The following is a 27,534-nucleotide window of genomic DNA, read 5'->3' as shown; positions in this document are numbered from 1 at the left end:
AGCCAAAATGAAAATCACTATGCATAATGCAGAAAGTCTTGTAACTTGACCTTTACGTAAAAGGAATGATTATATGTAAAAAGAGCTTTGTGAATTAAAAATGTAATTCTTTTCAGCCTTTGTATCTTGAGGGTTGCTATAGGCACTGAGTTTTTATTGTTATTTTTATCCCACTGAAATGAACACAGTTTCCAGCACTCAGCTGAGAGGACATGCTGAAGTGGAACAAGGCGAAAATAGGTCAGAAAGTGATAGACCAAACCACTTCCCTTGGAAAACCACAAGCAATCCCAGGCACACTGATGAAATTTTTAAAGTGTATATATTTGACTATAGATTGTTAGTCTGTATTAGGAACATAAGGAACTGGCTGACACTGAGCACCGAAGACCAAAATACCAAATAGTCCAAGTTGCTGTGAAAATCCTCAGTTCTGAAATTTGTTTAACATCTCTTGACAAGTGCTATTGTTTGTGAAATAAGTGTTGAAGATGCTCATTGCCAGAAAGAGTCATTACTGAAAAGTCTTTTGTGTTTTAATTAGTCTGTGGTTTAATTGCGATACATTTAGGATGCTGATTGCATGAAGGGGAATATGAAGAATAGATCACACTCATCTCTACTGAGACCTGGGTTCAATTGGCAAATTGAAAATTGTTACCTAAACTTTTTTTGTTTTCAGTTCTGTAGTCTTTCAAGACACCAATTTCATTGTGTGAATAGTTGTGGTAATTGAATAAATGTTTGAATATTGCCACCAAGCTGTGAGACTTGAAGAAATTTGTTTCTAAACCCATGCAGGAAATTTGTTTGACATAATCAGTGCCTTTAGATTCATGATTACATGAAAAAGAGAACTGGTGTTGACTATTAGAAATCACAAGAAAAAAAGAAATCTTTTAGTTGCATGTCTGTGTAACATATTGCTTGTATTACTTCTCGACATTGTACGTTTCTTCCTATTCTGAAATTAAAAAAGGCACCCTTACTAAAGTCTCAGTCAGCTAAACTGACATTAATATTGGAAATCCCAAGCAGCTTTCTGAAGGAACAAGAATAGGAAACTTAGACTGTGTAACATCTAAGTAGAGACTTAGATGTAATGCTGATTGTTTTCATAAACACTGTGCACTTTGACACGTCTTTGTCTAATCAGATCCCCCTTATGCCTCTCCTGAAGGAAACCTTTCCTTCCCTCCTGTACGGCTTTGCTTTTTTTCAAATTAGAACCATATCACAACAACTCTGTTCTGCTGAATGGCTTTCAGATTTAGTGAATAAAACAAAAAAAAACGAAAAAGACCAAAAGGAATATGAAACCCTCAAAACACTGTCTGACAACACAGAGAGAAGTTAAATCTAAATCAGGTTTTCAAGAAAATCACCAGAGAATCTCTCAATTTAAATTTTATTTGCAACCTAAAAAAAAATTTTATTAGCTACCTACTCATAGCTAGTTAGCATTTTGACTTGTGGAGATGTTTGCAAGGACAATTGTGCACCAAAACCACTGTGTTTTATTTCTGGTTGTATTTTCAGAAACTCTGTAGTTTCTGATTAAAACAGCCCCAAAATTATTATCTGGGAAGTGACCATGTTTTAAAAACTGCAGATCCTGCAGTTGCCAGCATTTCTGGGTCTGTTGACTGAAAGAAGCTATGTGTGTCTGTTGTACATATCTGCAGGTTTTTTCCTAGCAAAGTGTTTTGCATATATGTAGCTTTAAGTCCTTGAGCAGGCTGATGAACATCTGTTTGTGTGCTTGAAATGACACTCATGCTTATGGGCTTTTTGAATGAAAATAAAAATGTCATTTCTATGATGCGAAGAGTTACTACGTTTTTTTTTTTATTGCAAGTTAAAATGTCTCATTTTTAAATTTCTGAATGGAACATGTAGATAAATTTGTTGGAAAGAGCCCAGAGAAGCTCTTCAGCAGCCGTTTCCTGCCGAAGCCCAGCAGCAATCCCTCTGCTCTGCCACGCCGTGCAATCCTGGATGGATCCGAAGGGGCTGTGACAGTCATCCTCAAAATGCCACATATGGCACACAGGCTAAATGAAGTACTGTACATCTTTGTCCTGTCAGATGCTTTATTTCAGAAACATGTCACCAGATCAAAGTCAAATATGTACTGTTAAGAAGGTTTTTTTTTCCCTGAATAGAACACCACATCGTGTTAAGGGGCTCTGTAAGTTAAGGGATGGTGACAGAGTTTAGCAGTTCGTACCCTTAGAGCAGCCTTGTGAGTAAAGGCAAGCTTGGGGACCTCTCCTGTTCTAGATGCCTGATCCTATACCTGTCAGATATGTTATGTTAAGGGTGTCTGCAATTGGCCATGCCTCACTGCCATTAAGCAAGGCTAACTCAAGGAGATGATAATGTTTTGTATCTGTTTGAGAAGATTTAAATCTTCTCACTGGTGAGGGAGTTTACTAAAGCTAAAATGGATTTATCAGCAGGTATCAGAGAAGTTAAATAAACTAATAGGTCTGCAGTAGGTTAAATAAAGTTAAATAAACTAATAGGTCTTAGTAGCCAGTCATGATCTTTTTTAAAAAAATATGTCACAAGCATGTATCTTCACTAATTTTACTTTTCCACTGGGCAGTGTACTGCTTTCATCTCCATCTGCCAATTCATCGAGGTCAGTCTAAAATTAATCCAAGTCAGTGTTATCACCATCTTGAACAATGCTAATGAATTTTCCATTAGTAAGATTGCTACCAAAATACTACTGGTGAATGTTTTCTACATCACAAGACAGTCTGGAGGGAGATATGTATTCATCACCATGGAAACATGAAGTTCATTTTAAGTAGTTTTGAGTTTATTATTAAACCAGCTTCAGTCACGGTTGATGGTTCTGTTGTGCAACTTGCTTTTCTTAACTGAAGGCACTTTGGACATAATCATGGCTGGTTCTAAATCCTGAAGCAAATATGTCATTTAGCTCTGAAGAATTTCTTCTTGTGGAGCTCACTCCTTTCATTCCAAGAGAGGACCCTATATGTGTGGCTGATTTACTTCTCAAACACTTTGCCAGTTGTATTTCCCTTACCTTGAGAAAAATAAGATAATTTCTCTGTAATTTCTGGTGCTGAAGAAGTGACCTGTATTGTAAGAGACAGGTGGCAGTTTATGTGCATAAACTGTCACTTTTAGCCATTGGTAATAACATAATGACTGACTCCAACATGATTTCACCAACATCATGGAATGGTTAAGTTAAATTTCAGCATTATTACAGGAATAGCACTTGTCACAGTCAGATTGTTTTCTTTTTATTCTTTTTTTTTTCTCCCTGCAGATTATTGTTTGTAGGAAGTTTAACTTGGTAAAGAACAATTGGTTGACTGACAGTCAGGTGTACTAAAAGTTGGGTATAGAGATGTATATCTTTGATATTTGAAGTCACAGAAAAACAAAGTATACCTCAAAAAACTGAATTTAATTGTGAAAAGTATGAGGAGAGTTTTTTAACTGAAAAGCCATCTTGGTGTGTTTATAGCCATTTAGAATATAAGAAACAGAAAGGTAGATATGGGACTTTGATAATGAGGCAGTATATATCTTTAAAATATTCAGACTCTTTTTAATGATCCCTTAGTATAACTCCTAGAAGTTGAAGGAGACAGTTCCATGCAACCACAGCTCCTTGATGGTTACATTGCTTGCTCACTGCTGGCATCAGACAAATTCAGAGCAGAAACCTGAAAGGTGAATGCCTTCATACTCTTCTCCCTAATCTTTTAATCCGTTCATATTCTTTGACCCCCTGCATTAGGCCTCCATTATTAAATCCACCTGGGCATGGTAGATTGCTTTCCTCCCCAGAAGAAAGGAGAAGAGCTGTTTATGAAAGTAAAGGTGAAGAGGACTGGTAAAAGAAAATGAGTGTTGTGTGTGAAGCTCTATAGAAGCTTCTGTGATAACCTGGGGCTCTTAGTTGGGGGAGGTTGAGGGATGGCTTCTGTGTACAAAGCTGTATTTTCCTTTTCAAATATTTTGTTTTGTCTGTTTCTTTGTTGTGGCTATTGATGGTTAGCAGCAAGGTCCCCTACAGGCTGAAATGTAATCTTTTCCTTTTGGGGATTTGCTTGGGGCTCCAGTAGAAAATTTCAGCGGAAAATTTAATTTCATCACTAACAAATAGATGTTGAGAGAGAGGCCCCACCAAAAGGGGTCTGTCCTTTGTCAGGTAGAGTTGTCTGTGATCATGGGCTGTCTTGATTTGATATGATTAACCAACGAGAAAACACTTCATGCAAATAACATATTTGGAAAAAATCATTTCAGAACAGACTCGTGAATGGCTTTTCCCTAGAAGGGAACAGTTGAATAATGGCACTACACAGTGGCAGACATTAAATCAAAATATATGTTTGTTAGCTTTTGACTTGAATTTACTTACTCTAGTCAATAAAAAACTGGGATTTTGGTAGATGTAGGACTGGATGTAAATATTTCTCATTCTCTTTGTGATAAAAGATACAATGTATCATTTTTTTGGTACATTTTTCCTGTTAAGTTGCTGAGGTGACCACTTAAGGTAGGTTTTTGAGTGACTTCCTTTAAATATGCTTTAAAAGGATCAAGAGAAATGGTATACATTATGTTTAAATGCTGTTCACACATGCTCACCCCCAAACTCTGCATCTTTCTTTAGCCCCTGCACGTTTTACACAGCTGCTTTCCCTCCAGCAGGATGTGTGTGCAATGCCTCTCCTCCAGATGCCTGTTCAGCATGGTAGCACTCCCTCATCTCCCTTTGCTGTTGGAGATCTCCCCTTGTGCTTGAATTATCCCATATATCTCCTGCCTGAAGTGCTCAGGGCACTCAGGATCCTGTTTGGCACTTTTGGCACTTAAGTCCTCCCCACATCACAGCCCTGAGTCTGCTGCAGTGTTTGTTGACCCCTCACACTTGTGGCTGCTTCAGGTAGAAATTTCTTCCTCTTGTGGATTGCTGCTGGGTGGTGCTTTGGGCCGACAGCGTTGAGCAGTGGCAGAGACAAGGACGGGCAGGGTTTCAGTGCTGGAGGCAGTGGCATGGCCCATGGTGGAGGCAGGGGGCTCGGGCCATGCAGGTGGCACTGCAGGACAATCCGTGCAGGCTCTCCCGTGTGCGCTGGCACCATGGGCTGGTGAGCAGCACCAGCTCACGCTCATGCCCCGGCCTTAGCATGAGCAGCGTGTACGTTCCATCCGTGCATTTATGGTGAGGGGTAGCAAGGGCTGCTCAGCTGAAGCCTGAGCAGATGACAGAAGGCTTCACATAAATACCCAGTGCCAGAATGTTATTTACATTACGCATCTGTAAAATAATACGGGACAATTCTAGGAAATGAAAAACATAGAAATAAGCAAGTAGTATGTGGCTAGCACTCCTAATGGGGGAAGCCAATCTACATGAAAAAGGTCTTTTCTGCTTGTTTAGACAACATCACTTAACCCTGAACAAATATTTAGATACATTATATTCAGTGGTATTTCTTTTTTTTTTTTTTTTTTAATGAATGGAGTTATTTGCATATCTATATCTATTTTACTGAAGCTTGGTATTCTCTTCTGTGTATCCCCTTCTGCCATGAGTGAAATGCCTTTCACCAAGGCAGCAGCAGTACAGAACTGCTTTTTGTCCTAGGGTTCCTTTTCTGAAACTTGCCAGGCCAATTCTGTAGTCTCCCCTACAAAACTTGGTGCCAATATATCTAATCCTTATTTCATTTGATAAACAGAAGTTGTAGTGGTACACGTCTCTGTATTTTGCACTTGGCTGGGAATCTGCTTTGCGCTTCTCCCGCCTTCACCCCTCCCTTCTGCAACTGTCGGGTTATATTTGAATGCCAAAAAAACAGAATTAGTTTTGCACATCAACACTGACTTATAAGGCTATTTGAAGTTAAAGCTCTTTGCCAGTTTCCATTTTCTTCACAGCGTTCCCTTCCGCTTTGGGTTTGAAGAAGAAGGAGAAAAAAAAAGAAAAAGTTATTTAACAAAACTTGATCTGTTTGAAACTGCAAAGTCCAGGCTGTCCTTCCTGTGCTACCACAGACAGCATGAGAAATGAAGGCTGAAGGGCTCGGCCGATTTCAGGAAAAAATGCCCCAAAAAGGTCAGGAAGAAATGGGAGCCTTTTGATTTTGTGCTCCCCGGGTGATATTCAATAACTCTTTTGGTCTTTATACTGTAGGACGTAGGCTCATTTGCTCAATTTGGGGTGACAGCAGTGTGTTTTGTCAGAACATAGCTGGAGTTTTAAATGAGGACGGCATTCTGAGGCAGTAGGAAACATCCTTTATCTTAGCAACAGGAGGGCATGGAAATGCAAGTTTTTTTGGCAGCAGTCGTATAAATCTAGTGTTTTGGAGGGGCTGACCCAGGCTGTGTGGAAGGAGTGCTCAGCTTTCCTTTGACGGTGTGATTTCCTGCTCCACGGTGGAGAACTTGTCTGGACGGGGTCCTGAAGAAAGCCTACATCAATTACTTGAAAGGAAATCAACTCTGTCTCTAAATGCTTGGCAGCAGGAATATTCATTGTTAAGGGGTTATAAATATATATAAGTATACACGCACACAGCCTAACAAATGCTCTTCCATTTTCAAGCATGTGAACAGTGTTCAAGCTGTTACAGTGACACCCACTACCCCTTGTAATTAAACTTCTGTCAGTCCTGCCTTTGTGTAAGGCTTCTTCCAAGGGCCTTATAACTTCCCTAAAAAAATAATTCTTGGACTTCAACAGAAAATACAGGGTCTTAGCTTAGAAGGCTTATTTTCAGATAAAAAAAGTTTAGTTATGTTTTTCAATGCTTTCACATTGTCAGAAATAAATAAGAAGAAATCTGTTCTCAACTGAGAACATTAAATTTAATTTTTTTTTCCTGGTTCACTGAGGTCAAGTATATTCTAATTTATTTCCCCTTGATTTTTTTTTTTTCTTTCACGGCACTGCCGTGAATGTAAGCATCTTTAGGTATTTTAGAAAATAGAAAAAATTATAAAGTGATATATCTTTGGAAAGCTGCTGCTGTGTAGTAACTCTTAAGCAGCTGTTACATCTTTTGTGTCAATAATCCTTAAATTAAAGAGTCATTAAGCGCTCAGTTACATGATAGATCTTATTGGCTCAGTGTAAACCTATTGTGTAAATCTGTAGAGAGAAGCCTTTTGTTTGTGCAAAGCATAATTCTGAGCCAGAGGAGTGCCTACATATGTATGTGCTTTCTAATGCCTCATCATGACTCATTAGAATTTGTTTTGTAGAAAATTGATGCATTTCTGCTTTTTATTCTTTCCTATTTAAGCAGAAAAAACACATACGATCTTAAATTTTTTTGTGGTTCTTTGACCTTTTTGGATCAAAGCTTTCCTCTTTCCATAGTGCCCAGCACAGGGGGCTGGGACCTGGCTGTACTTCGTTTGTTGTGTCGCCATTCCAATGGAATATTCCACACCAGCAAAAGAAGAAGCAGGAGTGAAGTCACCCTGAAAGGAGGAAGGAGTGGAGCAGGCAGTGCTCATATGGGATGCTTTGCTGGGAAATCACACACGAAATGGTGGCAGACCTTCTGTGCTGGCTCCATACTCCCTTGGAGGGGACAAGTGACTAAGGGCACATGTTGTGTAGATCAGCACTTCTATGCCTCAGCCTCGTGCCAGGAACCCGTCCTTGGCCTGGACAGCCCAGCAGGACGTGGGGAGGTGTGTGCCAGGCTGGCCAGGCCGGGTGAGGTGAGGCAGGGCTGTAGGAACACGCCAGACAACTCTGCCTGCCCCACCAAGTGGCCTCATTTCCGTGCGTTCCCTCCCATCTCCATCCTCTCATATGTATTTCAAAACTGTCCCAGACCGTATATGCCTTGGAGAAAGATTAATTTTCAATGTAACACCCACAGAGAAATTCACGTCCAAAATATGTTCTTCTTGTGCCAAAAGAAGAACAATAAATGACTGGGAAGAAGGGAAAATACATTTCCAGACTAGAGAGGACCCACCTCCTGTCCTCCCTTAAGCAAAACCACATTGCTGCTGCTGTTTGGTTCCTGTGGATATAAGGAAGAGAAAATGTCAACAAGTAATGGGTCTCACCAGTGTGGAGACTGGTGGTGGAGTGAGGGAAATGATGCATTGCTCTGTTTCAGGAATTTTTGAGTGATCTGAAGACACCTTGTGAAGGCAAGGGGTCAATGACTCAAGCAAAGAGCAGTGAATTAATTGCCCAAGTAGGTTCAAATTCAAATCCTGTCTGTTGTTGGTCTTGAGAGCCAAAGGTGGGCTGCAGCAGAAGCCAGTTTGAACACCTGGTGGAGAAAGGCACAGGATCTGACTGGGCAAGGCACAGAGCCTGGCACCAGGCTGGAGTGTAGGAGGGAGCTGCCTGCTGGGAAGGGCAGGGTCTTCCTGCCTCCTGCATTTTCATGGTGCCTTCCCAGCCACCCTCCCAGCAGGGCTGGACCCTTGGGAGGATGGGTGGGGGTCTGCAGGAGCTGTCAGAGGAGAGCCACCCTGCTTTGCAGAAAGGACTGGTGTGTGTCTGAAACTGGTTGCGCTCTTCAAAACATTGTATGAAAAGGGATGGTTCCTGCCCACCTCCACTTTAAAATTGGATATTAAGGAAGGGGAAATCAGGGAAGAATTTTCTGGATGTTTCAAAGTGGCAGAGCCAGGAATGGCAGCCACTCATCCTGACTTCCAGTTCCCTGCTTTGTTCCTGCTTGCTCCCTTCCCAGAGCACTGGTGAAGACAGCTCCACCAGCGCTGGTTAGACAGAATACTATGGAGTAGATCCAAACCTCATTTTTGGCCAGAACTGTGTAATGACAGCCTATCTGTAATATTTCCATTTTGCAGATATATCCATGTTCATGGCAGGATCAACATGGGATACTCATGGGATACTATTTTCAAGTCTTTTTCTTCTTTTTCTTCTTTTTTTTTTTTTTTTTTTTTTTTTTTTTTTTTTTAATCTGGAAAATGAAAGCTCATTTGCTTTTTCTGTTTTCCAGGGAGGCTTTTAACTGGTGGTTGGGACTTTTTGGTGGTAGTTGTTATTTTTTTTCAATATGCAGAGAAATGTTGTTTTTACCCAGGCATCTGTTTTAAGTTAGTTCTTGACCTAGTAAAAAACTTCATTCATTACATGGACAAATTGCTGATATCCAAATATTTTATTTGATTAATTGAATGAAGGAAAACATTTTCTTCAAAAGACTGCAGTTTTACTTTAAAAGGAGCACTACAAATTGTGAGTGGATTTTGAATAATCAGAATGTTTAGTCAATCATACTTTCCATACTTTTTATTAATATATTTATCACATGCAGAGTTTAGCATACAGAGACTCTCTGTAATCATAATTTATGTAAATATTAATTTTATTTTCTGTAATACCTCTAAAGTAATCACTTTTCTTGCCATTTGATGCTCTCTTCATTAGACACTTAATTTCCACTTTGTTTTTCAAAAGGAGTTTTTGTGACTCCTTGAAAAGCATGACATCTCTAAATTACGAAATCCAAGCACTCTGCTTTGAGCCCCTGACGCCGAGGAAACTATCTGAATACACAAAATTAGAAAAACATACACAGAGGAGTTGTTTAAAATTCACAGCTGTCAACATGGAGTGTTTTGTGTGAGAGAAAGAATGTCGGGAAGGCTGAGTTCCCCAAGTCTCCACAGATGGAGTGGCTCTCCTGCCTTCTCCCTGGGCATTGTCTGGAGGCTGCTGCAGGGGTGCATTTGCATGGCAGCACAAAGGTCCTCTGTTGGAGCCCCTGGCCAGCATCTCCCCAGGCTTCCCCTTTAAAGGGGCCTTCCTGGCCACAGTGGCACAGCTTTTCCTGTGCTGCTCTTTAGGAGCACACAGAGATCTGGTGTTTGCAGAGGCTGCAGCACAGAGTGCAGGCTTCAGTGAGAATGAAGCTGCTGGAAGACATGGGGGCTCTGACTTTATTTAAAGAGTTATTGAAGATAAGCTCTGTTGGAACAGCAGTGGTTGTTTATAAGAATAAAGTTATTGGGGGTATTAGGATTGCCAGCTTTTTATTTATGCTGTATGATATGACGGAAGTGGTATCACTGAACATCAAGTATAAGAATATGTAATTTTGTATGCTAATTATAGCCTGAGTTTTCCCACCAACACTGAGGAAAATGCATTATTTATCATTTTATTCTGCTTCAAAAGTCATAAAGCACCTTTAAAAACAAACAACTGAATAAACCTGATTACAAATGTCTCTGAGAATCTGATCTATTATAATTAAACTTTTAGGTGGAAGTACATATATATATATTTAAATAAATATTATCTTCTAATAATAATTAATTGTAATCAATTTTTCTTATTCCTGCCAATTTCAATATTATTCTGTGGCTTGTATAGCAATAGGGGTTCTGCACAGAGTAAATCTAGGGCACTGGAATTACATTCTGCAAATTTTAGGGTAGAAATTTGTAGAGAAACTGAGCTCTGCCTTCTCCTTTTTTTTTGCAGAGACACCAACTTCTGTTACAATAACCAAAGGTTTGTCAGCATTTCCACAGGGCTGTTTTCAGAGATTTACACCTTGTTGTAAGCTGAAACTTGGCAAACAGGCTTGCATGCCTGAAGGGATTTAGTGTTTAACATGTCTGAATATTAACGTGATTAAGCAAAAATTGGATGACTTTATTAACCATAACTTGATTAAAGGGTGATTAGTCATTTTTATGTTTGAGAATAACAGCCTTTTGCATTTGGTGCAGCAGAAAGGAGTTTTTGCTGCTCAAGGTTCTTTTGCTTTTGTTCAGAGCCCATTTAGTTTCCAGCCATGCATCCTGCATGCAGGGAAAAAGCTTGAGCTCAGATTAAAACCTAACACAGGTACTTTTTACACATATATCTCCTCACCCACATGAAAGATCCAAAGAGATTTTTTGTATTTTCAAGCCACAAGACTTGCCTAATATAGATTTTCTCAAAAAGGAAAAGCGTTTGCATGAGTGAAATATTTTCCTCAGCTTGCAGATGCTTATGCAAATGCACATAAACATCCACAGCGGTCACTTTGAGAAGTGCAGCACTGAAGGGAGCTGAAGAAAGAGCCCAGGCTGCTGCCTTGACCTCTGTATGGGGAAGGTTTTCACTAAATAAAGTAAATTATATCTGGTACTGCAGCAATTGACATTACTAGTGATGGTGCAGAAAAATAGCCATGTTCTCACTAAAAAGGTTTGGGTTTTTTGATCTGATGGCAAATTTGATCCATTTTAATCATATTATATTTTGCTCAAGATACTTGTGGACTGCGTGGCTCCCAGCTCAGTGATGGGAAGGGATGTTCTGCCTTTAGCTTCAGGAGCACCAATCATGTGCTGCCTTTTTTTTTTTCAGTGCCAGGAGACAGAGGTTAATAAAGATCTTCAGAGACATAGCAAAGCAACAACAAGTCAATGCAAAACTTGAAAGACACTTACTCCCTTAAAATATGAAGTAAAAACATTGCAGTTAAATCCTGGTGAAATTATTGTTTCAGTGGTTAAAACCAGGCTAATTTAGAATCTCAATCTCAAGAAATAAACAATGAAGCTAAGTAATTTAATAAAAGTAACTGCTGAGAAAGGCACTATTGATAAATATTATCATTACATGTGCCATTGAATTTTAATTAGAATTTAGCTATCTTACATAGCAATTAACTCAAATGAGAATTCTACACAAACTGCTCTAGAAAAGGAGTGTTCATATATGCTAATGACTACTATGCGTGATTAAACATTGAGAAAATAAACTCCAAATGTATGCTAATAAATGGCAAAATTTACTGTGTAGAATTAATATCTAACAGAGGACTGGAGAGATCTTTCAAAGCATGTGTGTATATTGTTTAAATTTCAAAACTTAGGGCCCTGCAAATGGTGCTGCTGCAGTTGCTCCCCTCACAGGAGCAGCTCTTCTGGGATAATGGAGATACCTACACCAGCACCTTCTCACCCTCAGTTTGGAAAGCTGTGCTCTCATTAAATTACTTGACCTCAGAAAATACAGGGGTTTTTGTATTTTCCACTTAAAGGCTGTATATATTTAATCTTCTGTTATAATTTTTTTTTAAAAAAAGTATTGGTGATCTTATTCCTGATTCTTTATTGTATTTCAAATGGATTCCAAGAAATGTAAAGTAAGAACTAATTTATTCACATCCTGGTTTATTATTATAGGTGGCACTATCAGATTTTGATTCATTAAATGGTGATTACTTAGCCATGTCCATCAAGAGCTGATACCAGACCTCATTTTTTGCTTTGTGTGTGGAGGTTTTTACTTGCTGTAGGCTCTCACTATGGATGTTAAAATGTGATGGGAGAGAGAATTGTACCCAAAAATCTGCCCTGTTCTTGCTCAGCAGTAACCAAATTCTGCTCTGTTCAACAGGCAGAAAAAACATTGCTGTACAGCTCTGTCATATATTTGCTTGAAGGAAGAGTTTAGTGAAGTGAAGCAAGGCTGGAATGACTGTTTTCTGATGTATGTTGGACAAGAAAAATTAATCTGTGCATGGTACTTGTTTTGGCTGTGCTTCAGAAGCCATCTCTTGTGATGTCACCTGTAAATAGCCAAGAACTTTGACATCGACTCTGTGTGAAGCTGTTTAAATAAGTGCCTCATTTATAGAATCCTGCTGCCTGCAAAATGGCTCCAATGGTGTTATCCTCACGCCTGAGGGGAAAGTTAAATAATGAAGCCCCAAAGAGTTTCTAAGTGGGGAGAAGGAGCACAGGAGGAAGGAGGAAAAGAAAGCTAATCTGTGACAGTACAATCTCATTTTATCTCCTGATTGTATAGGGCTCAGTAGTTAAAAAAAACATAGCATAAAGCCAAAGAGACACGAAAGGTGTGTGCTCACCGTTTCTCAGGTAATGTGCATATTTAAGTTGATAGTTATACTTGAAACCTGAGACAACTCAAAATGAATGGATTGAGAAATACAGGTATAGTGCTCTGTATTCACAGGATGGTTTAAGCTGATTTTTCTGCAAAATAGTCTCAAGGGTTGTTAGATTTGAAGGATTTTTTTTCTAAAGAGATATTTATAAATACAGTATCTCTAAAGAGATATTTATAAATATATGTGCATATAAATTTTACTCCAAGGCCGATGCCTTTGTCTTCGTTTGCAGTTGTGAAAATTCTCACAGTAGCTCATCTACATTCATCCCAAGGAGGTTTTGGCCATAAACTCTGCTGTACAGATGCTCTTACACAATGCTACTGTTAATGTGCAGAAAAATAGTAATTGTGTGTGACTAAGAATAGTGTGGTTTTGATCCTGTGTATTACAGCACTAACGTTCACTTCCCTTGGCACCACCTTTATTATTTAACAAAGTCCTAGTTCACTTTGTCAGTAAGTTTGGGGGAAGAAGAAAAGGATCTTCCTTATTTTGTTGTACAGAACTTCTAATTAGATCAAGTCTAACCTTTGGGATAGGTTTTTGCCCTAATATGAGCAGCTCACTTAAATTTGTACACTTTAAATAGACATGTCCAAACCAATGATTTACAGACATGATTAATTGCTAAACTATCTTTCCTATAGGTTAAATACAGGTCCATGGAAATTTTGCTTGCATTTCTATTGTTTTTGATACAATTTCGATGGACTTTGTCAGTGGTTTCCAATAAAGTCTTAAGGACTGACACTGTATTCCTAAATGTGTCAGCCAACCATTGTGGAAGATGAACTGTTTTATTATTATGGAACGCATTCTGCTGTTAGCTGTGGTTTTAAAATGTTATCCCTTCAGTTTTAATTTATTGTTATGTTAAGAAAGTGTTTATTTGCCCCAGTTTCCTTCATCAAGAACACAAAAGGTTTCCCAATGCAAGACCATAGCAGACTGTTATCTAAAGTTTCATGCTCTGTAAGCAATAGAATTACCAGTGTGTTCTTGCCAAGTAGCTTCAGAATGACAGTTTACATGCATCAGGTCAAGTAATCAAAATGTTATAGTGGATACTTGCTACAAATGTAAATATATCAAGTATATTTAATTGTGTTGTTTGCAGTTACAGTAACCCAATGTCATCTTATCTGGAGGTTATCATCTGAATGTTTTGAGTAAAGCTATAATAATATTTATTTTTGTTTTATGTGATGAACAAGTCTTAAAACTAAATCTGGTGAATTAAGAGTTGTATTTCTGAGGAGCTAACTACCACTACTTGACTGCTGTTGTAAAACTTTATTAGGCAATACATCTGACCTCAAATTGGAAATTTGTGTTGGAACCAGTTTAGGGAATCATTATAGCTCTGTTGTTAATTTTATATTTGTCTAATAAAACACAGCAGGAAGTGCATGACATGGGCTAAAGCAACTGATGGTAGCTGCTAGTCCTGGTTTTAACTACTGTTTCCTACCATGTACAGGCACAGGATAGGAGAAAAATAAATAGAACTTAGTAAGAGAGATTATTTTCTTTGCTAGAAAGTTGCTGTGAAGTACTTTGTGCCTAATTCTAGGGAGGAGGTTAATATTGTTATGACTAAATATATATTTGTAATGAAAAATGTGCATCACCATGATTTTAAAGATAAAGATGGGGTGGATTTATTGTGTCATTTTCCAGACTCTATTAGGAGCACCATTCAGTTCCTTATGATGTTACCTGAGCAGACTTTATTTTGGAGAATGAGCATGTTAAAAATGGAATAATGGAAGATAAAGGAAGAATGGTTAACAATACAGTTGCAGAAATGACAAGAATCTGAAGAGGAAGATTTGAAGGCTCAATATAATCAAATTAAGAATGCCAGAGAAATCCCATGCCAAAACACAGAATGAACTGGTAAATCATAATGGCGATCCAACAGGTTTGTTGATTATAGTATGTGGAGAGAGGACTACTGTAAATCCAGAATAAGACATACAGCATCAGTACTTAAAAACAGGAGAGGAGTAGAAAGGATTTGATAAACAACAGGGCTTTGAGTCAGATCTCAGTAGTAAACCAGTTTTTAAAAATTTTAAAGAAAACATGGTTGAAGGCCTTGAATTAAATGCTAGGTAGGAAGTGTGAGTTTCCCCATGGTAGAGCAAGCTAACTTAACCTGATTTTTTTAAATTTTTTTTTTTTTTTGGTGAGGCAACTGGTTTTCTATTTCCTTTTGTACACAAAGGAAATGTATTTGATCTAATCTCTTTGTAATTTAGTAAAGCATGGTATATTCATGCAAATATACCATGAGAAGCATGGAGCAAAACTGGTGAGGATGAAAATTGGTACAGGCTTTGTAAGGTGACAAAAAACCACATTAATGGTGGATGTAGAGAACACTACCCCAGTATTGAAGATCTGCAGCCATATGATAACTGGAATGGGAGGAAACGACACTGTGCAGGGTATATTTGGCCCCATGCTGCACATACCCCAATACTGGCTTGAGGTGGCTGTTTCTTTTTTGGGCTTCCTGATCTTAGATAATTTGGTTTGATCTTGGGAAGCTTCAACCTGCTCCAAGCTGGGACAGGTCAGTTTCAAGGAAGCAGTTCTTCCACAGAATTTTGTAAGCTCCACCCAATTCATCTTTGCATTTTCTCTCAAACTGTCAATTTTGACTACATTTGTCCTTTTCTTTAGAATGGTGTCCAGCCCTGCTCAGTTAAAGCAGTGAACCATGCTTTTTCTCTTTAGTGGGTGTTAAAAAAGAGTTACTATACATTAGTGAGCTTTGGTTATGACTTATCCTGGGCCATCTCTACATCAGTTCTTGTCCAGATTATCATCACTCTCATTTTAACAGCCTTTGTCTCTTGTGGTATGAGTGCTGCTTGGCTGCCATATTGATCACTAGAAAGAACCTCTCCATTCACACAGTCACAGTTTGCTGCCTGCTTCCTCTGCACTTCCACTTTGTGCGTGCTCAGCAGCCCTAAATACCAAGGCCGTCTTCATTCATTAACTCCTTCCTTCAGTCATTCATTCTTGCAGACCCACAAGTGTAACTGGAGGTGCCAAGCCATGCTGGATAATGTTCTTCAGAGAACCTCAGTCCATTTGAAATGGCTAATTTTTAATCAAGTGAATCAATGCACAAACTTGGCAGTAGAAGAAATGTGGACTGTATTCCCACTTCGGCCTTTCTGAGGTCAGCAGGCAATATTAACAGGGCTTGTTTAATTTATGTTATTTACTAAAAGGCATTATTGTCCTTGTTGCTGTTCAGAAAATGGAGACACACACAGAGAAAAACTAAGAGTGTTGGAAAGAATACTCCATAAATTCTTCAGCTATTTTTGAGAGCTTTGACTCATTTCTTTTTCATTTGTTCAGATTTAATTCTATTTTTTAAAAGCTTGGTCTTTACACAAAGAAAAAAAAAAAAGGGAGAAGTGTACATTGACATACTAAGTGAAAAACCTCAAGAAAAATTACAGTAAATTAAAATTTATTTCCCAAGGGACAGAACATATTTCAGTGGGATGAAGGAGGAAACTAATAGACTTTCTATGAACAGCCATTTTTATTTAAAGAATAAGCTTTCAGGCAAATATAATTCTGCAGCCTCCCGAGGATAGCCTTTTTTCTTGTTAGGAATAATACCAATTAAAAAGTGCACAATTAAAAGCACTGAAAGTTTGTCAGTGTACATTTTCCATGGAGCTGTGCTTTCTATTATGCTGTTGCTTGCTTAACATGCTTTGTGGTGCTGGTCTTAGCAGGAGCTGCATCTGTGCTTCCAGTCTGCAGACAGTAATTAGTTAATGCTGCCAAACATAAATGAATTGTGTCTGCTAATCTAAATCAAACCTTTTAGGGGTATTTTACAAATTTCAAAGTATAAAATTCGACATTCTGGGTTTTTCTCACCTGTTGCTTTCTCCTGAGTATCTGTTTTGGAGGGGTGAAGGGTTTTTTTTTGTTGTTGTTCAAATCCAGATTACATCAATTATCTTGCACAGCACACTCAGAGGAACAACACAACTGAGCAGGCAGTGCTGCAGAGGCTGTGTGAAAGTGAGAGAATGAAGAGAAGAACCTAAAACAGCTGTGCTGCCAAAGAAGATATAGAAGGAAATATGCCCAGGAAGGGGTTTGCAGGTTGGCATGTTCATCATGGACAGAGGAGCAATTAGGGTATTTTTTCAGCCATTGCACTTTCATTCTCATCTTCTACTGACACTTGTGTAGGTCCTGTCTGACTTCAGCTCAACTCTGTTCAGCATGGCTTGGCTGCCACCTTGTCCCCTTCAGCCTCTTTTCCTGCTCCACAGTTTAGTGTTACTTTTGATCCCTCATGATTTTTGACTTGACAGCAGCCATACTGATATCAGATGAGTAGTTCTTAATCCACCCTAAAATCCATATGTGTTGTATTTCTTGGCCCAAAAGAGGCAATAAAGGGGTCTCTGCTTGAAAATCAGGGAATTTCATTTAGAAAACAGGTAAATATATCAAATTTACTTCAGTGTTTAATTCTTATTCTTAAAGTTCCTTCCATTTTTCAAAGCACAGCTACTTGGTCTGATTTATGATGGCAGAGTCAAGTTGTGGGGGAAAAAAAAAAATACATTTTTGTTCATCCTAACCAAATGGTTCTCAATTGTTGAAAATTTCAGTTGCATTAACACTGAGGGTACCATCATTTTTCATAGATCTCCTTGAAAATCCATTTCTCACACACCCCTACACACAAAAGATGATTTCAACAAAGTTATATGTTTAGAAAGTTGAATGAAAATACTCCATAGCTAATCTTGACAGTTCCAAGCTGGAGAAAAGCCAGGGCCCAGAACAACACAGAGCGAGTGCATTTGTAACAGAACCCAGAAATCAATACACATGACCAGATTTTCCAGTCCACCACGCTTATTTTGCAAAGGCAGCAGAGGTCTGGACGGGAGCATTCCCCATGTCAGGGGGACTCTGATGGCCAGAAGCTGCTGATGGTGGCGCGGCTGCCTCGCATGCCAGTTGTCTTATCTCCTCACAGGGGAATGAGGGACAGCAGCAGGAGAGGAAAAGCTCTTGTGTCTTGTTTAACTGGAGATGTGCCCCTCGGGAAGGGGGGGTGAAGGAGAAGCAGTGCCTGTATTAGGAGGATTCACAGAAAGCTTGAGTTCCTCAGAAAGCTTTGTGAGGCGGTTGTTAGCACTCCTCCATGCTGGAATGACCCATGTGGATTTTTTCTTCCACATTGCTTTCCAAAGCTGACACATCTTGGCAGTAAAATCTGCTGACTTTTCTGAACATCCAGCTGCCCAGCTGGAAGAGCTGCAAAATGGCTGCTGTGCATGCCCTGGCACGGTGTCGTGTGAATTTGGGGAACGTTGCATTTCACAGACTCGCGAGGGTCAAGTGCTCACCTGGCTGCAGCCTTTCAGACTGAGCAGAGCCTGAAGGGTCCCTGTGCTGGCTCCCCTCATTGCTCACATGCTGCCTGAAGGTCTTGGGGATGTTCTGTCGAAGGTCGAGCTTTCATGACAGAGAAGAAATTTTATACCATGACAAAGAGTTTGAGGGAAACACTCCTGCAGAATGTAGCTCTTCTTTTTCATTTACTTGTCTAGACAGCCAGGATGCTTTGCTTTGGACATTGCAGTTTTGATGGATTTTAATCCCCAAGCTATTTTTGATTCCTGGTCACATTTATGACATATACAGTCAGCTTTTTTTTCCTCCTTCAAGATGCATGCATCCATAGACTTGAATGGGTGTAGGAAAGATAAATGGCTAAGGGAAAGGAAATTAGCCTGAATGTTCTTAGAGCAGTAGCAAGGAGACTATATAAAAGCAGACTGTGTGACAGAGATAAAAACTAAATGAAAATTAAGGCTCAAGAGGAGGCCTGGCTGATGGGGGGAAGGAAGTCCAAATATTTTCAGATAATACCCAAAAGATGAAATGTAAAAAATGCTCCATTAAATCCCATTTCCCCCTTACTTTGATATTTTAATTTCCCATTTCACTTTCTTTCATAATTTCCTTCTACCATTCCAATGCTGCTTACTCTGTAGTGAAAACCTACTGTTGCAAATCATTTTCCCACAGACCCATCCTTTAGCCCAGAAATATTTGGTGTCTGTCCAGCTAGATTTTGATATCTATCAGAATACAGAGCTGGCAGAATGGTTCACGTCCCTTTCTAAGATTGTAGCTGAAACTTCAGTCAAAACAGCGAGAAACATGTGTTCTTCAGAAATAAAATGGCAAAAGTGGGATGTGCAAAATGCAGACATACTTTACATCATGGTGCAGCACTTAAGTATCTCTACAAACAGCTTCAGTTTTTTAATTATTTTCATTTTGTTGCAGGTTTCTTATGCAAAATGATAATTTGTCCATTCAGATTTGTGTTGTTGCAGGCTTCAGTCCAGCAAAGCACTTAAGCACTTGATTAACTTTAAGCACATAAGTAGTCCCATTGCTGGATTGGGGCCATAATAGAGGAAAAGAATGTTTCAGTAGAAATTGCACTTTTCACGGGGTAGGTAGGTGTGTTTTTTGTTTTGTTTAAAGTGTCAACAGCACAGTTTATTTAGCTGCCCTTTTAGACAGTAATCTTATTAGTAAAATTGGCAGGATTAAGAGGCTATTAAACAAAATCTGTGTGTTTTCACATCAGTTAAAATCTGTACTGTATTCCCTTGGAATACAACAACTCTGTTGTGCAATAACTGGATTTTAATGTAACCACATCACTTAAGATTGCATTAAAATACATTTATTAATCATTTGGCTGCTCTTGACTGGTGGGTTGGAAGCTGAAAATGCAGAGAGGCTTTTCTGACTTTCAAAGAGTATTTTGTAGGATTTCTTGCAGTTTTCTTTCATCAATCAAACCACATTTGTTTACCAAGGAACATGTAGTCAATGTTAATTTTATGGACATTCTGCTGGGTCCAGAACGAAGCCATCTGTCCCCAAAGGTGGCTGGGGTGAGCAGTCTGTCCATCATGTGGGTGTGCTCCAGACGGTGAGGACAATGGATGTCGTCAGAGTTTGGCTGCTTTGTTTTCTTATTACAGAAAACTCACCACAGCAGTTCTGTCCCTCTATTTATCTTTTTCAGATATGCATTTTTACCATGAAAAAGCCAGTAATCAATAAGATTATTTTTATTTGTATGTGGAAACCTCAGTGATCTTAATGAAAAAAAAAAAAAAAAAACTTTGTTAAAACCAAGAATTTGAAATGTGACAACAAGCAAGCAGACACCAGAATTTTAAATCTAAGAATAGTAAAGTCTTCTCTGTCCCCTTAAAAATAAGCAAAATCAAATCTCCCCACGGAAGAAAGACTGTCTCTAACTATGTCATATACTTATTTGATAGAAAGGTTTCTGGTACTAATAGAATAAATAACCTGTTTGCTCAGAATTCACTTATATTAACATTTATGGCAGTGATTTCCTTTTCATGTTTGTTAAAATACAAAGCTTTATATAGGTGCTGCTATGTTTGTACTAGAGATTCACTTATTCTGACAGCTGATGTATTTGTAATTGTGATAGAATCCTGGCTTCAGTGCTCGGCCCTGCTCCTTTGATATAAGCAGGTGACTCCTAACATTTATTGATGGTTTGGGGGATGGTTTGATGGAAAAAGTTGAATAGTTGCAAAGTAATTCCTCAGGTCTTCTGAAGTTTATTATTGACTGCTTTGATCTTTGTTCTGCAGATGTAGAAATAACATTGCCTACAATCTGTAGGTGTTCTCTGTGCTTTTTCAACTAATTGTTTTGTGCATCTGACAAGATGCAAATTTACCCAGATCTGTCTACAAAGAGTCTTCTCTCCTGCCTGCTCGTTTTTGTAGTGAATAAAAAACTGCTATTTTTACCTACTTCTAAAAATTGATTCTGAGTGTGTCTCTCGACATGTCTGCCTGCCTTCACTGCTCCCTGACATCAGCAGCCTGTGCTGCAGCATCCATCCTGGCTGGCATGTGGGACTGAGCCAAGAAGGAGAACAGCTCAAGCTGGAAAAGAGCATTCCAAAGTGGGGAATTCCCCAGGCTGTATGGCAGAGAAGGAGTGTCACACACTGATAATGCATTTCTCACACAGCCATTTACAGGCTGGTGGGCACAGCCTTGTGGTTACATAGACACACGCTACCTTCTAAACCAGACAAAACTGGGCATCAGCAGAAGAGTAGCTGCAGTGGCCTGGAAACTGGGGAAATATGCAGGTGGTCAGCTTGAGGTGAGTTCTGCAATACAGTGACTCTTATTTGAGCTACTTAATTTTAAAAAGTTCTAATACCCTGATACTAGACAATGCAATTGATGAATTTTGAAAGCTAAGGACAATGGAAGCTTCTTCCTTACATATGGACTTAAGAGGTAAATAGCTTCTCAGCCTCCTCAAGTATCATTTGACCTTTTTATAGGCTGCTCCTCATGCCCTAATACATTTATACAATGCTTATTTGTGAGGAGAATGTTTCTGAATCCTCAGGAGAATCAGAACATCTCATCACTTTTCATCCAAATTTAATTTAATTGTGTTGCTCAGGTTTTTGTTTTTTTTACGTTGGATCCTTTTCAGCAATCCTCTCTCTTAACAAAGCTGGATTTCCACTCAAATTTGATGTGAAAAATGCTTGAATAAGGAGTACCATGAAGACTCAGTTCTCATCCTTCTAAGTCATTAATAGTTATTAACTTGATTTCCAAAAGTGCTGAGCACCTAAAGCTCTTAGAAGAGATTAGCACAGGAACTGCTGATACCAAATTCCTCCTCTGGAGAGTACACACTCCCTCAAAGTCATTGAGAGGGGCTGGGCACAAGAAAACCACTTCTACACTCCCCTTCCAAACTGCTCAGTGGAATGAGGAAGAGAGATATAAGGACTGTCAACAGAGCAGGTGTGATTTCTTGCTTACTGGGAAATCTGCAGAGGGGCTGATATCACTGTTGACAGGGTGACTCTGATATCACTGATGGCCCTCGTGGTTCCTTGCACACCTTTCAGAGCCTGGTGGCTCCTCAGCCCGTACTCATGGCAGATCACAGCACAGCTCCATTCTTAGGGGCTAAGATGCATCTGTTCCTTTAAAAATAGGAAATACCAATCCCTAAACTAACACTGAGGAGAAATATTGCAGAAAGTTTTTGAATGTGTAGCATTTGGTATTGGTAATTCTTCATTAAATAAATTTCAAAACTCTTGGGTTTGGATGTGTAATAATGGTTATTGCTGCTTATAGCCTGTAGATGTGGGTTAGAGCTCAGAACTCTTTTCTGGAAGTTTAATAATATGACAAGACTGATGGTACATCTGGCATCCTGACTGTGGTGAAATAAATGAACAAAACTCACATTGGTTTTGTTCAATCACAAAATCCATGTTGAATTCAGCACTGTCAAAAATTAGTGCATATCACAGGCTGGCTAAAATAGAAAAGCCAACCTCTTTTTTTTATTTAACTACATATTTCATGCTGGATTTTCCTCCTTTTTTGTTACTTGTTATACTTTCGCTAGCAATAAATTGGACCCATAAATAATTACACCCCAAGTTAAGTTAATTTCCAAAGGATTTTAATATAACTTTAATCAGAAATTTAGTTTTCAGAAGCTTGTTGCAATGTAAAATATATTTACCTAAATAAATATGAAAATATGTATTCATACATGTGAATGTGTGAATTTTTATATGTGCATAGAAGTACATTATGAACCTAGATATTAGGGGGGTTTTAGAAAAGAATGTCACAATATATTCAAGGTGAAGTAATGTATTACTTTTTTTATTGCTTTAAAAAGCCTTGAATTCTTGTAGAATATGGTTTAGTGGGTCAAACATCCCCTTTCCTCTCATTTATCAGCCTTTTGATCTTGTGTCAGGTCTAAATGTTGGCATACTCAGGCCATAACAGTGTGCTGCAAGATCACAAAAAGGCACAGTTATATCTTTAAAAACTTATGGGCATCCTGGTGCTACATCCCTGCGTAGCTTAGCAGATGTGGTATTGAGTTCCCCCAAGTCTTCACTACCCCTTTGTCTATTATTTTTTTTATAGTTTTGTTCTGCATTCCTTCCACTCAACCTCAAGTGGATGGAAGCCTGTTAGTTTATTACTTACATATGTCTGCACCCTTTTACCTCAGCAGGGAAAGACAAAATATCGAGGAGGACTGCAGGTTTGGGATGGTCAGCTAATCCTTCCCCACCTTGAACTAATCGCCAGGCTGATGTGTTATTGTGCTCAGCTCTGTTCTCCAGTGCATTGCCAGTGGGGTTTCAATTTGTAGAAGCATAAACAGATACTAAAGTAAAAAGAATGGTGCAGTGATTTGTTAGCAGAGTTCAGATCAAATTATCACAGCGGTCCCCTGCTGACAGTCCTAACAATTACCTCCTTTTTCTTGGTCTTTCAAATGTTTTCTGTTTCACTTAGGTCTTGGTAAATAGTGTGCTTCTCACTGTGCTTTATTTATTTACTTACAAAAGGAAAAGAAATTGAAACTTCAGCTTTCATTCAAATGTCTGTATGTCTATATATTTCGTCCTAACTTAGATGTGTTAATAACTTTTTGTTTTGTTTTAAATAAGTATATAGGCAAGGTAGCTAAAGATCAGCTTTCTAGTACACACCCTTTTTTATAATATTTTCTACCTCTTTTATAGCTTTGATCATGGCAGTACAGATTTCCTTGATGTTTGAAAACTTTTGAGAAAAGCAGCTACTAAATAGGAAATGAATAGAATGTTGTATACATTAAGCCAATATTAAGAGTTTAAAGCATTGAGTCCAATTTTGAAATCAAATTGGGTGCATGTCAGTAGATATTATTCCCTTCTTGCAGAATATAGTCAGTTGATGCTCTGTACAAGTTGTTTAGAATTAACTTAAACATTTGTTTCTACTTATTCTTTCTCTTCCCTATTTTCAACTCCCAACTTTCAGTCCTGCAGAGTTACATTTGTCTGCTTCTTACAATTCTAGTGGGATTGATTTATCATCATTTGCTAACATATCTGTCTCAAAATCTGAGCTTTGATCAGCTTGTATTTTATAACTTACATCTGTTCTATGTTTAACCTTTTGTAATGCTGTTTCTCAAAAATATTATCTAGTTTAACAAAAGAATCATGTTAGTCTAAGCATTTTGTTAAACCTACCTAAAGGAAAAAAAATCCTACATATCTGTCTATTTTATTGTATTTTTGTTACTGTTTCATAGTCTCTTTTTCATTAAATCTATAAATCTGTCACACCAACTTTTTCCTGTTGTTGCTGCTGAACTATAAACTTCACCTTCCTGTTCCTTCTCTACCTCTTCTTTCCCACAATTGCAGCTTGTGCTTTGCAGCAACAGCACCAGCAGCATCACTGCTCTGGCCTGTTTGCTGCTGCAGCATCCAGATCCAGCTTATAAAAAAGTAAATGTAGTGATTAAAAGTACTACCACAGTGGGCTGCATGGGACAGCAGGAAGCTTCTTCATTTTCAATAAAATGACTAAAACTAAAAAATTCCATCTGGGACTAACTGACATTAATCCTCCCACCATGATGAGTCCTTGCATTGAGAGAGATGAATAGTGGGTTTGGTGAAGCACAGAGACACATCTGCATGTTCTGCTGATAGCTAATCTGTCTTCAAGAAAGGAGGTTTCATTTAAAAGGACTTACCTCCAGACTGGCTCTGTCTTGGATCACACTGGGTAATACTGGGACAAGAGTGAGAGATGCATGAAGAAGCCTTTAGAAAGTTGTCAGCTGTTCCCCAGCTTCTAAATAAATGAACCTTGCCTAGCATTGAGCAGGCTACTAAAACTGATGAAATAATGAAATCACAGAATCACAGAATAATGAAGTTGGAAGAGACTTCTAAGATCATCAAGTCCAACCTATGCCCTAACATCTCAACTACACTATAGCACCAGGTGCTGTGTCCAGTCTTTTTTTAAACACATCCAGAGATGGTGATTCCACCACCTCCCTGGGAAGACAATTCCAGTACTTGATTATTCTTTTGGTGAAATTTTTTTCCCTAATATCCAGCTTATAGCTTCCCTGACATAGCTTGAGACTGTGTCCTCTTGTTCTGTCAGTTACTGCCCTGTAGAAGAGACCAACCCCACCTGTCTGCAACCTCCCTTCAGGAAGTTGTAGAGAGCAATAATAATGTTTTTCCTTGGGATTTTTTTGTCATCCTCTGATGTAAGGGGGAAAGTCAGCCCTGCTCTGCCTGGCTTTTGTGTAAGGGCCATCAGCAAGGTGACACTGCCCAGGGGCTCAGGGAGAAACAATCTTGGTGCCAGAGCACCCTCTGACTTGTTCTGTGCACTAATGTGGCCACAACAGTTGCCTGAAAATAGCCTCAGCCATTCTCCAGCAGCTAAGAAGCTTTAGAAGTCCTTCTGGCTCAGTCCACAACCACAGATAGTAAATGCACAAACAGCTTGATCCTGGCTGTATTGGTGTCTGGATGAATCTGGCCTGAGGGCCCTATCAGAGGAGAAATACCCACAGAAATCTAAGTAATTCCAACTCACATGTCTTTCCAAAGCAGTAGACAATTTTAATACAAATGGAAATTTTATTGGCATAGGGGCTAAACTCAGGCTTGGTTTAAATGGATTCGGGGGAGCTATACTGGCTTGTAGCAGAGCAAATTTTGGCTTCAGGAGTGAAGATATAAAGCACTGAGAAGCTATATTTTTTGAGCCAGCAGGGACATTACAAAAGGCAGAAGAATAACTGGTATGACATCACTTCCTTCTTTTCTTTTCTTTCTGAAAGATTATAAGCTATGGAAAAAGACTAGTTACTTTTGCTGCAAATAGCTTAGAAAACTTGGACAGGTATGTTTAATGTATTGAGTTGATCAGTGACAACAAATACACCTGTAGTGATTACTTGGAAACAAAACCCAAAGCATGGTCTCTTAGAAAGTAGCATGTATAGTATAACCAGTGTATTTGGAGTATGTTTGGATAAAAGGGAAAAGAAAAAAGTAGGATGACAGTCAATAATAGGAGCAGTTAATGAATGAAAAGCAGTAGTAGAGCTGGAATCAAATAATAATATTTACTGCTCTTTGTCATTTGAGCTACTTCTTAAGAAAGGCACGCAGCACTGCCCCTGCCTGTAAAGAAGGGAGATGAAGTGGCAAACCCAGGAACTGAATTTATTTTTTCTGGAACCCTTCCAGTACTGTAAATATAAGACTAAAGAGATGGCAGTTGACTATTCTCCTGTATCCAAATTCCTCTGCTATAAGTCTACACAGAAGATATTAATCCTATTTCATTGGTTTTTATCCTGGGAACTTGCAAAATTCTGTTCTGCATGATTTAATCTCAGAAATCACCCATTCTTGCCAAAATGTTTTATACAGGGAAATTCTTCTCTGGAGTTCCTGTTTACTTCACCATTCTTTCTAAGAGGATGTCAATATTGAGATAATTATATCAGACAGAACAGAAACACACTGTTTTCCATTCTCAAATTGGCATTTAAAGGTGTTGAACATTTTACCTTATCTCAAGTAAGTTGCCTGGGTTAATTATTTTTTTGTTTTGAATGTGCACCAGCTACAGGCTGACCTGAACCTCAACAACAACCACAGGTGACTTGTTGTTTGCATGTTGGTTTTTAATTTGGTAGCATACCTTCATATGCAACTCCTTTGAAGAAGGCAATAGAGAAGTACTGCCTGAAAGTTACAGAATATATCTTTTGCTCAAAGGAGATCACAATATGTTAATCTTTAAAAAATGCAGAAGCCTATTAAAGATAAAAAACATAAACAAGTGTAATGCACTTCTTTGACAAAGTCTTTGACAAAGGACTCAGGTGTAGAGGGGTTAAAGTGATATCTTGTTCTTCTAAATATTTCAACAGACAGACTTTTGATTGCATTATCTATTAAAAAAATTGCTTTGAACCTGCCGCCAATGCAGACCACTTGTGCTTTCTCAAACTAACAAAGGTTCGGTCAACAGATAAGAATTTCTGACCGTGGAAGGGCAGCTGCTTTCCTTTCATCTTTCTCCTGGTGTGTATATGAAATGTTTGCTTAGCCTGGCCCTGCTATCATGAGGACTTTTTTTTTCCTTAATCCTTCCTCTAATTTGAATCCTACACCCAGTCGGCAAATAAAACATGAAGAAAATTTAGATTTCAGCAGTGCAGGGTAATCCTGCTGGATGCTGAGTACTTCAGCCTCAGTTCAGCACAATACCTAGTCTTATCTGACTATACATATGCTTATCTGTAAGCCTAAACTTAAGCATATGATTAAATGCTCTGATTGATTAGGACTAATGATCCTTGCTGAAGTACTAAGCCCTGGGAGAGAAGTTTGTTTTACAGGCAATTTTGCTGTTGTTTTTCTTCTATTGTTACTTCTCACCGGAGAAGATAATTAAGGAAGTGTTTGTTTTAAGAGCACCAGAGCAATTTCTGCATTTTTTTAAAATCTGATTCTTGAAAATTCACTTGTGACCAGACTTGTGTTTATTAGTGTTTTATTACATATTTTTCTTCAAAAGCAAACATGATCTCTAGAAATAGTGCCAACGGTATCCAG

General features: G+C 38.7%; 1 long non-coding RNA gene across 2 annotated transcripts in view; it reads left to right on the top strand.

The window, feature by feature from the left end:
* LOC110484400 (uncharacterized) overlaps window positions 1–27,534 on the top strand; it is a 240,712-nt gene that overhangs the window by 73,461 nt on the left and 139,717 nt on the right. For both annotated transcript variants that reach the window (XR_014957755.1, XR_014957754.1), the window contains one exon: window positions 1–27,534. This exon is cut by the window's left edge. This is a non-coding gene — a long non-coding RNA (uncharacterized LOC110484400).

The sequence above is a fragment of the Lonchura striata genome, chromosome 11 (genome assembly GCF_050655825.1).
Source record: "Lonchura striata isolate lonStrDom1 chromosome 11, ASM5065582v1, whole genome shotgun sequence".
Taxonomy (NCBI): domain Eukaryota; kingdom Metazoa; phylum Chordata; class Aves; order Passeriformes; family Estrildidae; genus Lonchura; species Lonchura striata.
This window is presented reverse-complemented; position numbering and strand designations above follow the sequence as displayed.